The following is a 17,741-nucleotide window of genomic DNA, read 5'->3' on the forward strand; positions in this document are numbered from 1 at the left end:
GGAAGGTCATGGTCAGAGGCAAAGTTAATTGGTGGGAAAATAAGACTCCCAGTCTCTCCATCTCCTTATACCAGTTTTTTTTGTAACATCTTTATCGGAGTATAATTGCTTTACAATGGTGTGTTAGTTTCTGCTTTATAACAAAGTAAATCAGTTATACATATGTCCCCATATCTCCTCCCTCTTGCATCTCCCTCCCTCCCACCCTCCCTATCCCACCCCTCTAGGTGGTCACAAAGCACCGAGCGCATCTCCCTGTGCTATGCGGAAGCTTCCCACTAGCTATCTATTCCTTATACCAGTTTTGTTTTTCTGCTCATATACGTAGCAGCATTTCATTCAAGGGGAAAGTCATTGATCTGACTGGTCAAATTAAACAACATAGTTCAAGGCATATTTACAGTGGTTAGTTCCTCCACAATTTAGAAAGTCACATTCACAAGTTCCCTCTTCCTACGCCGCGGAACACATTGGCCATTCCTCCAAAGTTTCCACTCCACAGAGTGGACCAGAGATGACGTGAGCCCAGAACTGACAGCTTGGCATGAGATGGTGTCAGCCCCACGTAGAGCTCTGGCATAAGTTATAACCCAACCCAGCTCTACAGAGAGCTCTGCATGGAATCCTGGGAGTAAACTCAGCCATAATAATGGGATTCTGTTTTTCATTTGCTTTTCTTCCTTGCTTAACTTTCCCTGGCCACTCTGACAGACAAACTTTCAGGCATTCCTGGGCCACTCACTAACTTTATTCCATTTGATCTCATCCAGATTCCCAGGAAAATTACTAACTATAAGGAGGGAAATTTGGAACATGGTGAGTTTTAGATGCCTGAAATATACAGGTCATTGAATCCAGTTAAGTAGCAAATTATCTGGATCTCAAATATGCCAGTAGAATAGCAGACTAAGCTCAATTTAATATACTCTTACTGGAGACACATGTAAATTCTGGGTCAATTTTGAAAAAGTTAAGAGCACATAGCTGAGATTAAAAGAAAGAAAGGAACACCTGCATGTTTCAGAAAGTAACAGAGAAATTAAATCCAGAGAAAGAAGAGCGGACTGATGTCTGTGGGTTCCGTTCCTTAGTATAGGCCTTATGTAAATAGGGGCTGGAGCTAGAAATCTAACATTACCTTGAGGCCAGGAATTTAGACTCAGGATGGAACAATATTGAGAAGTTGGTACAGATATCCTACAGAAATTTCATGAGGAACTGCTTAGTCCATTAAGAGGGCCAAGGGCGGTGGTGAGGAAGATTGATATCTCTTGAAAATCTTCAGGTACAGAAAACATCAACACCTCTGAAAAGTAGGCCTGTCCTTCCCAGCGTTGTGATGGCCAGGTTGTCACTAACCTGTAAGGCCCTGTATGAATCAGAAACTGCAAGGAGAGTAATTCAAAGAAAAACAGATGCAGGATGGGTGTGGCAATAAATCCTAGGACCCTATCAGAAACAAAATTAAAACCACTCTAAAGGGAAATTTTAACAAACCAGAGCAGAGAGTATCCTAACCAGAATAGAATAATAATTCTCAGGAAGTTACTTTAGTTATTTAAGTAATATTCAATGCATTTCTATGGCCAGGCCCTTGTGAAGAATTCTAAAACATATACAAACAATTCGTTTACATCTTATATATCCCACCATCCAGAGCAAAATTCACTTAACTACTGTACTGGTGGTGTATTGTCTCTATGGAGACAATAAAAAGGTGTTTACCATCAAAAAATGTCAAGGTAAGAAAGATAATGTCTAATTTTTAATTATCCTGTGGTTTATTGAAATCTTTTGGAAACCCAAAATAGAGAAAACCTAGCAGGCAATGAAGACTTAAATATTTAGAGATTTATCAACTCATCTATAAAAGCTTTATTAATCTCTTCTTTTAATACCATTCCGGAGAGGTATAAATGTGTCCAGTGATAGGGTTGAAGAAGCCTGAGAGAATTTCAATTGTTTACTATTCTTGGTCAGCTATTAAGACCTTTCAGGAGCATCTTGATTTTCATGGCATCATCCAACAAAAAGCAGGATATTTCACAGAAAGTCCTGGTCCACTTTTTGGCTTGCTTTTGTGTTTATGTTTTTGGTTTTCTCACATTGGGCGGTACATTAGGCTACCTATTGCACACTCCCTCATTCATGCATGCATTCATTCAAACAATATTTACTGAGTTGTGATATTTAATTAACACCCAATAAATGATGTTTAGATGAATGAATGCGCTTTTTATCAAAGTAAGTGTAAGTACTGAGAAAAATTACAGAATGTATGATCCCAGCCACACAAAAGCGTATAATTGTGTTGAGGATATAACATATGCTGATGAAATAACTAATATATCATATTGGACAGTCTCTAAGTTCAAAAATGAGTTTTTATAAATAATCAGAGCCTAAGGAGGACAAAGAAGGGACAGTTCATTATGGGTTGAATCTATCAATAAATGTACATTTCAGATGAGATTTGAGATTGATCTTAAAGAAAGAAGAGGACTTAGATACATGAACAGAGAAAAAAAAGGCATGGTGATAGCATGTGCATAGATAGTGTGGCCTATATTTATGTTCTTCATTAAAGATAGTCAGAGATAACCCAAATGTAACTGTTCCCATGGGTCCATTCTCAGTATCCAAACAAAATGGCAAATCCTATCCTAGTAAAACTAATGAAAAACACAGTCTTTAACAAAGACATTGTGAAGGAAAGGGGGAGAGAAAGGCTTGCATCCCACACCACACAACAAAACTTATTTAATTATGTTTCATTTTCTCCCTCTGAAAATTTCCTCTCCCTCTCTCTGTACGTCTCTCTTCTCCCACATCTGGCCACACTCTACCAGTCACCTTTCCAGATCTTTCCAGAACTCTCCATCCTAGTTTCATTATGCCAGAAGTTGAACATCTCACAGGTCTCCAGGATGCATCCTCATCACTTATTCCACAAAGACAAACAAAGGACACTTCTCAGGATCACGTTTCTTGGAAGGAAGAAGTCATGAGGAGTGATTATAAATAATATAAGGTGAAGAGCAGTGACTTAAAATACCATTTTTCCTCTTAGAATGTGAATTCAGGGAACTTTGGGAAACTAGAAAATCTAGAAAGGATTCATTGATAATTGTTTATTTTCAATGAATAAAATAAAATGTAATAATACGGCTAAACTCTGACAGATTAACTTTTTCAAAAGTTGCTTTCACACACCTTCACTATTGGGATGTTTGATAAACACATCTTTCTTCTTTCTTTGCAGATACTGGCACCAAACTTTCAAACAATAAGAACCTTCCCATAAGTCCCTTGCCAGGCAAGATTAAGGTATAACAATCCAAACAGATTTTTGAAGAAGATGACTGGTTGAAAGCACAGGAAAAGAGCTGGGTTTCTCTTTTTCAACAGTCACATAATGAGTCATGTGGGAATTGGTTTACAAAGTCTCTCTCCATGAGGGGCTAAGGTTAAGATTAGAACTTCTGAGGCCAGAAGAGCAAAATAACTACAACAACACACATATTTTCAAGAGCCGCCCTTTGGATGTGAGGGATTGATTTTTCCCACGCTTTTTTCAGCAACCCAACTGGTGTCTTTAGTAAATGACATAAGGGAATACAGTGTGGCCAAGAAGGCTTAGATTTCCTTAGCTGCAAGTCAGATATTCTCAAGTGACTGTCCACTGAAATTAAAAAGAGAGATTTACAAGAGGAAACTGGATACAACTGAGTGTACTTTTATTTCAGCCCTTTACCTGAATGTTTTGTTTTGTTTTCAGTTCTCCACTGAAGTTGCCTACATTAATATATTTTTAAGAACATTTCCTTAAGTTGAAGTATTCATTCAGTATATTCATTTACTATAATTGAGAAAAGCCAAATGACTTAGGCAAATTCATTTCTATATTGCCACAGCAGTGTATTGTGAACTAAATGACACCTGGCAGTTCTTTACTCAGATACTAACTCAATTAGAAGGCAGAACAATGATAGCTACCCATTGAGGGAAGGAAAGGACACTTAGCCTCTGTAGCTGTCTTAGGTCTCTTATCATCACAGTAACAAATTGAAGACTAAAAACCATACGATCATCTCAATAGATGCAGAAAAAGCTTTTGAAAAAATTCAATATCCATTCATGGTAAAAACTCTCCAGAAAGTGGGCACAGAGGGAACATACCTCAACATAATAAAGGCCATATATGACAAGCCCATAGCTAACATACTCAATGGTGAAAAGCTGAAAGCATTTCCCCTAAGATTAGGAACAAGACAAGGATGCCCACTCTAACCACTTTTATTGAACAGAGTTTTGGAAGTCCTAGCCACAGCAATCAGACAAGAAAAAATAAATAAATAAAAGGACTCCAAAATGGAAAGGAAAAAGTAAAACTGTCCCTGTTTGCAGATGGCATGATACATAGAAAATCTGAAAGACACCATCAAAAAACTATTCGAGCTCAAACATGAACTTGGTAAATTTGCAGGATACAATAGATTTCTATATATAAATTTTGTATTTCTATACACTCACAGTGAACTATCAGAAAGAGAAATTAAGGAAACAATCCCATTTACAATCGCATAAAAAAGAATAAAATACATAAGAATAAACCTGCCTAAGGAGGTAAAAGACCTGTACCCAGGAAACTATATGACACTCATAAAAGAAATGAAAGATGACACAAACAGCTGGAAAGATATACCATGGTCACGGATTGGAAGAATTAATATTGTTAAAATGACCATCATACCCAAGGAAATCTACGGATTCAGTGTGGTCTGTATCAACATATCAAGGGCATTTTCCACAGACCTAGAATAAATAATTTTAAAGTTTGTGTGGAAACACAAAAGATCCTGAATAGCTAAAACAGTCTTGAGAAAGAAGAACACAACTGGAGGAATCATGCTCCCTGGCTTCAGACTGTGCTACAAACCTACAGTAATCAAAACAGTATGGTACCGGCACAAAAACATCCATCACTGGAACAGAATAGAGAGCCCAGAAAGAAACCTATGCACTTATGGTCAATGAATCTATGACAAAGGAGGCAAGAATATGTAATGGAGAAAAGTCTGGGCTTCCTTAGGGATGGTTTCATCAATTAATTTGTTTTCTTAAATGGACCATACTTTTCCATGTCTTTGTATACCTTGTGAGTTTTTTGGTTGAACATTTGGCTTTCAAATATTGTAATGTGGTGTCTATGGAAATCAGATTCTCCCACTTTCCCAGGGTTTTCTGGGCTTTTGATTGTTGAAGGCTGTAGTAGTCTGTTTGTTTAGGGACCTTTCCAAACTAGTTTTGCAATGACTGTACCCTTATCGTATGTAGGCACTGAAATCTCTGTTCCTTTAGTTCATGTTTAGCTAATGTTTTGACAGAGATGTCCTTGAATTCCTGCACCTAAGACAAACAAAAACAAATATACACAAGCACATCCACATGCACACTCAAAACCACACACCTCTCCCCATTGTGCAGATTGCTGGATCACTCCTTAACATTTAGCTGACCTGCACTGAGTTCAGGGCTCAGCCCATGGTAAAAGCTTAGAGACTCCTCTGGTGTTTTCAGAACATGCATCTTATCTTGAGTATGCATGTGGCTTTCTTAATTTCTCTGGACACATGTGTACTTTTTGTATGTTCTAAGTTCCCAAAGAATCTCCCCCAACTTTTGCTCCTGCATCTTATGTGGTCTATTGTATTTCAATGCACAGTCTTCTGCCCCAGCCATCTGTGCTTTGTTAGTTCACCTTGCACTTTTTTTGAGCAATGACCGCTGCTTTTCCAGACTGTGTTCCAGGTTAGCTAAGACAGAGATAAGCGTCTTGTGTCAGTCCTTCAGGTAGCTCCCAGACAGGTTAGAACAGATACACATAATAATCCGAGAGTACGGTCTCTTCTGCTCCCTCCTGAAGCAGGATTGAGGGTCCCATACTAGGAATGGTCTGCTGCTACTTTAAGACTATCACTGCATTAAAACCCCACCACTTTAAGACCACCACTACACTAACAGTAGATGGGGCAAGGGCAAGTAAAAATGCCACAAAGCTTTCCTGCCATTTTCAAATTGCCCCTTCCCTGGTTCAGTATGTGTTTGGTTGCTGTAAATCTTTGCCTGATTTCAGGACTAAGAGAAACTCAAGGAACGCCACAACAAGAAACAGTATAATCAAACTCTCAGATGCCAAAAGACAGAGAAAGAATCTTTACTCCCAAAGGAGAAAGAAAAAACAAACTTGTTACAAAGCAGGGATCCTCAAAAAGGTTCATAGCTAATTTCCTATCTGAAACCACAGAAGAGGCCAGACATATTTAAAGTGCTGAAAGAAAAAAATTGTCCACCAAGAATTCTATATTTAGCCAAACTGGTTTCAAAACTTAGGGAGAAATTAACACATTCCCAGATGAACAAAGGCTGAGGGCGTTTGTTTTACAACTTCCTAACACTGCCCTATGACAAATGCTAAATTGAACCTTCAGGTTGAAATGAAAGGACACTAGACAGCAACTCGAAGCTGTATAAAGAAATAGAAATCTCCAGTAAAGATAAATACATGGGCAGATACTAAAGCCAGTATTGTGCTACTGGCTTGTAATTCTACTTTTTATTTCTTACATGATTGAAAAAACAAATGCATAAAATAATCATAAATCCATGTTATTGGGCTCACAAAGTATAAAGGTGTAATTTGTGACAACAATAATGTAAGGAGGATGAATGGAACTGTAGAGGAACAGAGTTTCTGTGTGCTATTGAAGTTGGTTACAATTCAAATGATACTGGTTGAACTTTAGAAGGGTAAATGTAATCTTCTTGATAACCACAAAGAAAATATCAATAGACTATATGCAAAAAGAAATGAAAAAGGAATCAAGAGTTCACTACAACAAAATCGGCTAAGCACAGAAGAAGTCAGTAATGGAGTAAATGAGGGGCAAAAAATGCGTAAGACATACAGAAAACAGCCAGGAAACAGACAGAATTAAGTTCTTCCTCATCAGTAATTTTTGAAGAAGTGGATTAAGCTCTCCAATAAAAAGATAAATATTGGCAGAGTGGACCTTAAAAACATCCATAATCCAAGTATATGCTGTCCGCAAAAAACTCACTTGATTTCAAGAGACACAAGTTGGTTGAAAGTTAAAGCACAGAATAAAATATCCCATGCAAATAGTAACAAAAAGAAAGAAAGAGAGAGAAAGAAAAAGGAAGGAAGGAAGGAAGGAAGGAAGGAAGGAAGGAAGGAAGATAGATCTGGGATGGCTACGTTAATATCACACAAAATAAACTTTAAATCAAAAACTATCACAAGAGGAAAATGAGGACACTATATGTTGATAACAAGTTCAATCTATCAAGAAGATATAACAACTATAAACATATATGTACCAAACATCCCCCAAATATGTGAAGCAGACATTGACAGAATTGAAGGAAGAAATAGATAGTTCTAAAATAATAGTTGGAGATGAATACCTTGCTTTCAATAATGGATAACACATCTAGACAGAAGATCAGTAGAGAGGTTAGGGGACTGAATAACACATTTAACCAACTAAACCTAACAGCCATATATAGATCACTCCACTCAACAACAGCAGAATACACATTTTTCTCAAGTACACATGGAACATTCTCCAGGAAAGACCATATGTTATGCCACAATACAAGTACCAAAACATTTTTAAGAAACTGAAATCATACAAAGTATCTTCTTTAGCCACAGTGAAATGAAGGTAGAAATCAATAACAGAACGATTGGTAGCCATTTCCCATCATGCCTGCCACACATGATATAAAGCAATGAAGGGGAAAACATACTTGACCATTTAGAAAAGTGGCAAAGAGGACATACCATTGACACAGAGTGTGTGCTGTTTCCCGTTGTCAGAGATAGAAATAAATTAGCATCATTTATTCATTAGTGTGTTAATTTCTTGGTCAATCATTGCGCAGCCAGTGTTTCTGCCTGATGGGAAGTTTTCCTATACTCAGTGTTGAGTGGAGACAACCTTGAAAGGGACATTTAAAAGGATTATACTGTGATGGGCTTAGCAGTACCCTTCCTCCTATGCCAGTATTTAGGCTGGGGTATTTCCATGTAGTGTGTATAATCGTAGGCCCCAGGTCACCAGAATTTAGTTGGATTCGTTTTGTTAATACATTCCCTCAGTACTTTGTCTTTTATTTGACTGTTGCATTTACTTCATTCTTTATTACCACTGCAAAACAACTTTGTTTCCTGTTCAGATGCCAAAAAATGGATATCAATACCTCCTGAGTTTTACACATCACAGGTCTGTTTTACATATCAGAGACAGAGACAGCAACTATTTCCAATGACTTTGAGACATGCTTTGAAAATGTGATTAACATGTGGAGTGTTGAAATGTGTGTCGAGCTCATTATACTTGCTCTAAAAGGTTTCAAACTGCAAAGATTTAAAAATCTTTATCTTTGAATAGTTTTCCTGTGCTGTCCCTTTGTGTCAGACTGTTAATGTGCAGTCTGGCACCTTCAAATAATATGGCTTTGTAACCAATTATTTACATGTTGTTTTATCCACAGAGAATCTTTTTTTAATAAATTTATTTATTTTTGGCTGTGTTGGGTGTTTGTTGCTGCACATGGGCTTTCTCTAGTTGGGGCGAGTGGGGGTTACTCTACATTGTGGTGTGCGGGCTCCTCATTGCTGTGCCTTCTCTCGTTGCGGAGCACGGGCTCTAGGCGCTAGGGTTTCAGTAGTTGTGGCAAGCGGGCTTCAGTAGTTGTGGCTCAGTGGCCCTAGAGCACAGGCTCAGTAGTTGTGGCGCACGGGCTTAGTTGCTCCGCGGCATGTGGGATCTTCCCAGACCAGGGCCCGAACCAGTCCCCTGCACTGGCAGGAGGATTCCCACCTACTGTGCCACCAGGGAAGTCCCCACACAGAGAATCTTAAGGTCAAAACATACAACTCGATTAACTACACTTCCTCCTGTTTACATTTCCCTCACCTTTTCTTCATCTTCTGTCTATGTTTCCTTGGCCCTGTTTATATTAAGTGCTTTTGCCATTATATTTGATTGTCTGTATTCCGGTGAGTTACCACAATGCTTTATGAGACATGGTAGGATATAAATGCATTTTTTATATATATATATATATATATATATATATATATATGTAGTTTGCTTGAATGCAGTGTTTTTTGTTTTCTGTACTGAATTCATTAACATGGGTCGGTATAAAATTTAGCATAGGTCAATATGTAATTTGTAAACTACTAAGGTCTTAAAAGTGAGGAATTAAGTCTTTTAAATTTAATTATTTATTGTAAAGAGCAGAATAGCATACATAAACAGGTGCCTAAGGAAAATTTGTATTCTAATATGGAACTCTCATGAACACTTTTTTTTTCTTCTAATGGTATGATAGTAGGCCATTTGATTATTTCTATTTTTATGGCTTTAACTTTAGAACAATGAAATATTTGTAAATTTTAAAAAGTATTTTTCTTTATTTGATGCGGGTGGGATACTGGAGAAATGAAAGGTCAAACACCTATTGAGGAATCCATACTTGTCTATATATTGTGTACTTTTATTTCAATAACTGATTTAAAATTCCTAAAAGGATGCTATAATAAGTTATTATGCCATTTTACAGACTGAATTAAGTGAATTTCAGGGAGGTATGAAACTTGCCTAAGGTTATCCAGCTGCCAAGCGGTTGGAGTGAGAATTAAATCCAGGTATACCTATCGCCAAAGTTTCTGCTCATCTCTTTATATCATCCACTTTTAATAGCCAATGCTTTCCTGCTTACAAATATGACTGAGGTTTCCAGATAGTCAACATTCCTTTGTAATCAGATAGAAAACTTACTGTTGATTCTCTAAAGACATATTCCTTTTCCATTAAGTGCCTTTAGTTGTTCAAATAATACTTCCAGACAGTAGTAATCACACAGTTGGAGACTAAGAACAGAACTCAGGGATGTGTCTAGCAGTCAGTAAAGACCAACTGGGCTCACTGATGATATTTACGGTCATTTCCTCTAGACTAACATAATCTTATTAATAAGACCCTAATAATTCACAGTATTGCCCTTGCCTGATTGTTTGTTCTTCTCCCTCTATCACTCTCTCTTTCCCCATATTATTATTATTTTTGGCAATTTTTGGTGAATTAAATTCAGGGATTAGTATTCAGGAGTACTAGTCACAAAAGCAGAGAATCTTAGCTCACCAAAGGAAGAAAATAGAGAAAAAGTATAAATTATATGAATACACACACATACACACATGTGCCAACTATATGCTGCACTTCTCCAAAATCTATTCAGTATCTGCACATTTAGTGTATATTAGCAGTAAGACCAGAAATGAGCGTAATGCTCTGTTTACAAGGCACAGAAAAGAGACCCAAATATGGAAATTACTAGCAATGAGAATGGGGAAGAAAGACTACAACAAGGAATGTAGATGATATTTTTGTTTCCTAGCTATGATGCCAAATATTGAACTTTCAACTTGAGACAAGGAGGCCATAAAAAGTTGTATTAGTTTCCTAGAGCTGCCATGACAAAGTACCAGAGACTGAGGAGGTTAAACAACAGAAATTTACTCACTCACAGGTCTAGAGGCTAGAAATCTGAGATAAGGTGTCAGCAGGATTGATTTCTTCTCAAGTATCTCTTCTTGGTTTGTAGATGCCATGTTTTCCTTTTGTCTTCACATGGTCTTCTCTCTGTGCATGTCTGTGTCCTAATATTTTCTTTTTATAAGGACACCAGTCATATTGGATTAGAGCCCACCCATTTGACCTCATTTGACCTCAGTTACCTATTTAAGGGCCTTATCTCCAAATACAGTCATATTACGAGGTATTGGGGGTTAAGACTTCCACATATTAACTTGAGCAGGACACAATTCAGCTGATAATAGAAGATAAGAGTAATTTAAGCAAGTAAGTAACTATTGTTTACAGTGAGTTGCTTAAGGATATGAATTTACTCAAGAAAAACAAGAAGAAATTACATAACACTGTACGTTATACAAAGATATTAAATTAATCATCATAACATCCTGTGAGATGGGCATTAAATTAGACTAAGCAAGATGAAGCAACTTATCCAGAATTGTATAGTTGGTACTTTCCAGAATTTAAACCAGGTATTTTCCCAGTTCCTTTCTACGTTATATATTCATTTCATTATTTGAAATGAATTTTGAGTCTTCATTTTGCTTAGTTTCTGAAGTTACATGGGGATAGAATGGAGTTGGATATTTTCAGTGACATTCACACATGGGGAAGGAAATTGAGTCCAGAAGCTTCAGCAATCTTTCCATGGAGAACACTAACAACAGAACCAGAAACACCATTATCCTTTTGGTTCAGTTATCTTTCCTGAAGCACTACAAGAATCAATTTTAAGAAGCCCAGTGTTTTCCAAACTTTCACCAATGGGCTCTGTAGGGTCCTCTAACAGTATCTAAGACACTAACTAGTTTCACGTCCCAAGCCACTTAAGACAAGGAGTTCTGATTGTTCTCTGTGAGGAAATCAAGTGACAATCATAGCTGGTGATTTAGGATAGTTTCTTCAGGGCCCAGGCAAAACCTAATACACAGTAATAATCATTGTTAACCGCATCTTTGACAAGGATTAATCAGGTATCAAAGAGGTCTATAAATTGGGAGAAATTATGATCAAAGAGAAACACAGACCACAAATATTTAATTAATGCTCAATTTTTTATGAGTTTAACTTTGGTTAACCTAATTTTCCTTCTTCTAGACAATTTCCAATTCGTCTCCACAAAGAGACCAGAATAATCACCTTCCAATACACGATTTATTGTGTTGCTTTAATTTAAAGCATACAGTGACTTCTACATTCACTCCACCAAGTTTTGCCAGGAGAGAAAAGGAGACGTGATATTTTGTCTTGAATTAGATATGCCACCATACTTGACTTAGCTCATCCTACTGGAAGCACTTTGAGGGCAGATTCTACAGTCTTGTCTTACATCCTCTACGGAATCAAGCCAAGGGAATCACACACAGTTACAGCTGGAAAAACATTTGTTCTGGGTTAATACTTTTAGCCTTTACCACCAAGACTTTATCACCAAGACCTATCTTTACAGTCTCTAAACAGGAGACCTTCTTGCCTTCCGTTTTCATATTGACTAGGAAGGTAAAGGGAAGAACTGAGAAGTACCCAAAGTCAGCTAGCAGCCAGCACAGATAAATCATCTGTGGAGATAGTGTTTCTTTCAAAAGATATAAACATAAGAGGAAGTCCTAGTGTTTGAAACAACTGTGCATAATAAAATTCCATGAAAACCTAGAAATCCAGATGCAGATCAGTAACATATTGGTTAAATAAGCTGTCATGTTCATGCAATGGACAAGTGTACATACATTAAGAAGAACGAGATACTCTTTTCTACGAGATTCTCTTTTCACTGAACTCATCAGTGCTGCAAACACAATGTTACATAATACTTTTTCTTTAACATTATATCAGGCATCCTCATCTTGTCCTGCATTTATTGCCAGTGTTACTAAAGTCTATCACTTACCTCTTTCTCTTTTAGACATATAATTTCTTCTTATTTTGGAAACATTCACCAATCCCTATTTTACTCTTTCTTTTAAATTACAAATGAATATTGAATTTTATAAAATATCTTTTGGGGGATATTTCAAGTGATTATATACTTTTGCTCTCCTTTGACCTTGTTATATGGTAAATTATATTTTGTTATTTTATATTATGCTATTTATTATATATTGTATTATGTTTACTAATGACATTTATTATATTATAATTACATTATTTTTAAGGTAGCATTTTGCTTTAGATAGACAAAACAACCAGTGGAATAGGAAGCATCTTAAAATTAGATGCGAGAGCATAAGGGAATTGAGATTAAAATAAAATTCACATTTTGGATCAGTAGCAAAAATTATTCAACAAAAGTGTGAAAATATGGCTATCATAGAATTACTAAATTCTAGATACAGCAACCAGTTAAAAGTTAAAAAATAATGAAAGTGTAAAAGTATCAGAAACCTGGGAGACTCAAAATAAATTATTCATGAGGAATACCTTTCTAAGATACAAAGAAAAATGGATACATTTAATTATATAAGAATTAAAATCTTCCTCATGGCAAAATGCACTACAAAGGTCAGAAAACAAGCAAAAGAAATTGGGAAATATATTTAGAAATGGATATGCCTCCTTTACAACTTTTGAGAGAAGCACATGTTTCTTTTTCCTTTAACCTGTTATGTGGGTATTAATCTATAATGTAAGTGCATGGTTCCTTTCCTTTAACCTGTAATGTGAGATTTAATCTATATGGTAAGTGCATGGTTCCTTTCCTTTCATCTGTAATGTGAGCGTCAACATGGGACACTGTTTCCAAGCATAGACTTTGGATGTTCCTGTACTGGTCCCGTCACTGACCATCCACAAAAACTTACAAATGCTGCTTTACTTTCCTGGGGGTTAGAGTCTTAGCTAAGAAATGGAAGCAAAATAGAACTTTCCCCCAGGTATGATAGAAGGTTTAAAGGAGTAAATATGTAAGTGACTTAGCACAGTGCCTAGTACAAGAGAGATCAATATAAGTACTTACCAATTTTTTAAAGAGACACATGAAAGAAATAAAATGTGGTGATTTCAATCTATTGATATATATTCTTGACATTAAACTACATTGGATGACCTAACTTGCTCGTGATTTTTCTTACTCTAGTGAACTTGGGTAGCTAATATCATAGTTTAAAATTTTTCCTTTTATATTTACAAGTAAATTTGACCTGTAAATTTCTTTTTCCTTACAGTCCTAATCTATTTTCAGTATTAGGATTATATAGACTTCGTAAGATGAATAAAGGAGCATTCTTCCTTTGCTACTCCCTAGAAGTTTTTCTTTGTTAATATTGATGTTATCTGTTTAACAGAAGTTGGATAGAATTCACCTCCCAAATGATCTGGCCGGGTCTGGTATTTTCTTGGTGAAAGCTTGTAAACTATTGACTTAATTCCTTTACTGGTGCAAGAACTCCAGCTACAAATTTCCTCTTGTGTCAGTTTTGGTAAACTTTAGGAGCTAGGAAATTGTCCACTTTACAGAAATGTTCAAATTTACTGGCATTTCATATATTCTCTGTTTGTACTCTCTGCTATAACATTGTCCTGATTCTTTCTGTATATTGTTTACTTACATTTTTGTTTTGCTTAATCAAATTTTTTTTTAAATCTTTTCAAAGAATATTCGACTTACTAAATCACCTCAATTTTATACTTCTTTCTGTTTTATTAAGTTCTGCTCATATCTTTATTGTCTATTTTTCTATGTTCTCAGGGTTTATTGTTTTACTCTTCTGATGTCAATTAAAACACTTGGTTATTAATTTTAATAAATCTTTTTACTTATAAATAGTTGAACTTTTTGAAGGTTCCAGCTTAGTTGTACGTATCTAAGGGTCAGCTCCTCCTCACAGTTGCTGGCCTAAGGCTTAGTTCACCCTATAGCAATGTATATATTGACATTTTTTCCCCTCGACTTTCTGTGTTTTGCTACTTCTCACATCTCTTTGCAGAGAAGCCCTTTGAAATACCCTTAACTTAATTTACAGCCAATAAGTCTTTAAAATACTGTGTATTTTTTAAGATAAATCAACTTATATAATTAGGCAGGAAATCTGATCTGCCATATTTTTAAAAACAGCATAATTTCACTCTTCTCCACGATTAATCTGCTGTATTACACGACCTTCGAGTTTTTAGCTTTATCAATGACATGTACTTTAAAAATGTTTGAAAGATCCTACCCAGTCTTTTAAAACATCCTTGCTCCTTGTTTCAGTTCTAGTTTTATGTATATTTTCTGCCTGGCACCTGATTATTCCAACATCTGATGGATGGCCTTGCGAATCTAATTCTGCTATTGATTGTTTTTGCTGATTCTCTCCACTTGTAGCTGATTTCTTCATTATTGTGTAAATTTAGATCATGAGCTCACGTTTAGCTAAACTTTATCTGTGGGAACGCTATAGGCCTGTGTTGAAGGTCTACCTCTCCAGAAAGGGTTTAGTTTTGTGTTTGGAATACCACCGATTTGGGAGCATTTTAAGTTAATTTCTTAGCTTCTGTTTGCAAGACCGCAAATAAATTTGCAACCCAAACACTGTGAACACAGATCTGCGGTTCAGAATTCTCAAGATTTCCTACCTGTTTCCTACCCAGAGCAGAGGCCAAGAGAATTTGCTCTTAGTCTCCCTTTGCCAGCAGATATTTTTTTCTCCTGGCACACCCTTTCATTAAAGGTGAAGCCAGGGATAGATAGGTTTAGTTCTAACTTCCCATCTAGCAGGGATGGAGTCTTACCTCCTGCCTCCCATGTGGTCATGGCCATTTAAAAACAAGTCTCTATACCAGGTGTGTCATTCAACTACGGCCTGTATTCCAAATCCAGACAGCTGCCTATTTTTTATGGCCTATGAGCTATGAATAATTTTCACGTTTTAACTGGTAACATTTTAAATTTTAAATGGTTACCTAAGTACCTAAATAATATCCTCAATTTTGCCTCTTTGGTCTACAAAGCCTAAAATATTTGCCATTTGGCTCCATAAAAACAGGATTTCCAGCTTCTGTTCTAAGCTATCAAGATCTTCAATCCACTCTTAATATAGCTATAACTCTCACACATGTACCACCCTTCCTTCATGGGTCCTGGACATTTCGACTGCACACTTCCAAAATAAACCACGCACTTAAAAATAAGTTGTGTACATTTAACCTAGCATACCTAACCCTTTTCTTTTAGGAGAGTTTTTCAAGTAATCTTGCCCACCGTATTCTTCAGAACTTCATTAATAATGGCAAAAAAACTGGGCTTACCTGGTGGCGCAGTGGTTGAGAGTCCGCCTGCCAATGCAGAGGACACGGGTTCGTGCCCCGGTCCGGGAAGGTCCCACATGCCGTGGCGCGGCTGGGCCCGTGAGCCATGGCCGCTGAGCCTGTGCGTCCGGAGCCTGTGCTCCGCAACGGGAGAGGCCACAACAGTGAGAGGCTTACGTACCAAAAAAACAAACAAACAAAAAACAAAAAAAGGCAAAAAATTAAAACAACTTAACATTCAACAAAAATGGGAAATGTTCATAACAATTATAGAAGCACATATAGTAGAAAACTATAAACTGTTATTGAAAGAGTGAGACATAACCTTTTATTCTTAGAGAACTATGTTTATTTAGGTCCCTTTTGTTTAAATAAGTGTATTTCTGTGTATGTATGTATACAGTCATGTATTTATATACACATACATTATTTGTATGATATATTTATATAAACATATGAAATACATACCTATATACATACTTTTGATTTATATTTGTATACAAACACAGGAATATAATTATATATTATATATTTATATACATTGAACTGAAAACTGATAGTATACATATATATCGTGTATAAATGTGTGTCTACGTGCATGTGTAGAAAAGCAGGTTGAGAGATATGGAAGCATGAGTTAGACAGGGTTCAAGATTTTAAAAGTAGTTATGTGTAGGTAGTGAGGTTAAGGCCCATTTGATTGAAAATATTGCATATCTTTACATCAATTGTTATGATGACCAGATTCCTATGTAAATAAAATTATAAATAGCTATACATACTCGTATATGTAATGTATAACTAAAAGATATATGTTTTATATATGTATTATATTTATACTATATAATACAATTATACTAATACATTATATATTGTGTTATATAGAATATATTAACTATAGTGTATTATATCACATAATAATTATTATATATTTATATATTATGATATAATTGTTTTATAATCAATATTACAGGATATATCATATTAATATTATGAACATATTAACCATAGAAATACATTTCATTACTCATATATTTTGTATATAATATATGCTAGGCAAAAATATATATTAATATAATACATAATTGTTATACACTAATATAAATATCAGTATATTACATTTATACATCAATATAATATTTAATATTGGTATATTTATATTATTTTTAATATATACATAGCTAATGCTCTTTAAAGCCATCTGCTACAAGTAGAATAAGACCAGGAGTATGGCCAAAGCAAATTGTAAAAATATTAGATTACTTATATTCATTTATATGTCATTTTCCTGGAATCTGCCTCTGGCTATTAGAGAGGACACACAGCAAAATCAACAAAAAGTGCCCAGGACATAGGATCCTTTATTCATTGGAACCTCAAAGGAAACACAGTGCTATTCAGTCTCCCTTCAAAGAGCCAAGAGGAAACCTTGAAGCACCCAGTAAAAGCCAATTCAAACAGAAAAGCTTTTCCACTTAAACTGGAAAAAGTTAAGTTCCCAAGAGACCCCCTACATCAACCCCTGAAGCTCATCTGGCAGTAAAAACAATAATGTTCACCGAACAACAAGAAACGCAAAACAATAGTTGTTTTACCAAAAACACAAAAAAGCAGCTAATTAGTGTCTTTCCTGTTTGAGAGAAGGGGGTGGGAAGTGGGCAGAAGACCTGATAGGAAAGATAAAAAGAAAAGGAAAAGGAAATAACAGTTTCCAGTTTGACACTCAAGCTGTCTTCTGCATCCATTTCGTCAAGGCCACCAAGTCAATGTGGAGGCTTTTTCCTCCTTCCCTTTTCTTTTCATGAGACCCATCACAACCAGCAC

General features: G+C 36.0%; 1 long non-coding RNA gene across 1 annotated transcript; it reads left to right on the forward strand.

Moving 5' to 3' along the window:
- The first annotated feature begins 2,529 nt into the window (after positions 1 to 2,529).
- On the forward strand, positions 2,530 to 8,619 carry LOC125961844 (uncharacterized). The gene is made up of 2 exons (XR_007472920.1): positions 2,530 to 6,816; positions 7,097 to 8,619. It is a non-coding gene; the product is annotated as an uncharacterized LOC125961844 (long non-coding RNA).
- The last annotated feature ends 9,122 nt before the right edge of the window (positions 8,620 to 17,741 follow it).

This window comes from Orcinus orca, chromosome 17 (assembly GCF_937001465.1).
Source record: "Orcinus orca chromosome 17, mOrcOrc1.1, whole genome shotgun sequence".
In the NCBI taxonomy this organism is placed as follows: domain Eukaryota; kingdom Metazoa; phylum Chordata; class Mammalia; order Artiodactyla; family Delphinidae; genus Orcinus; species Orcinus orca.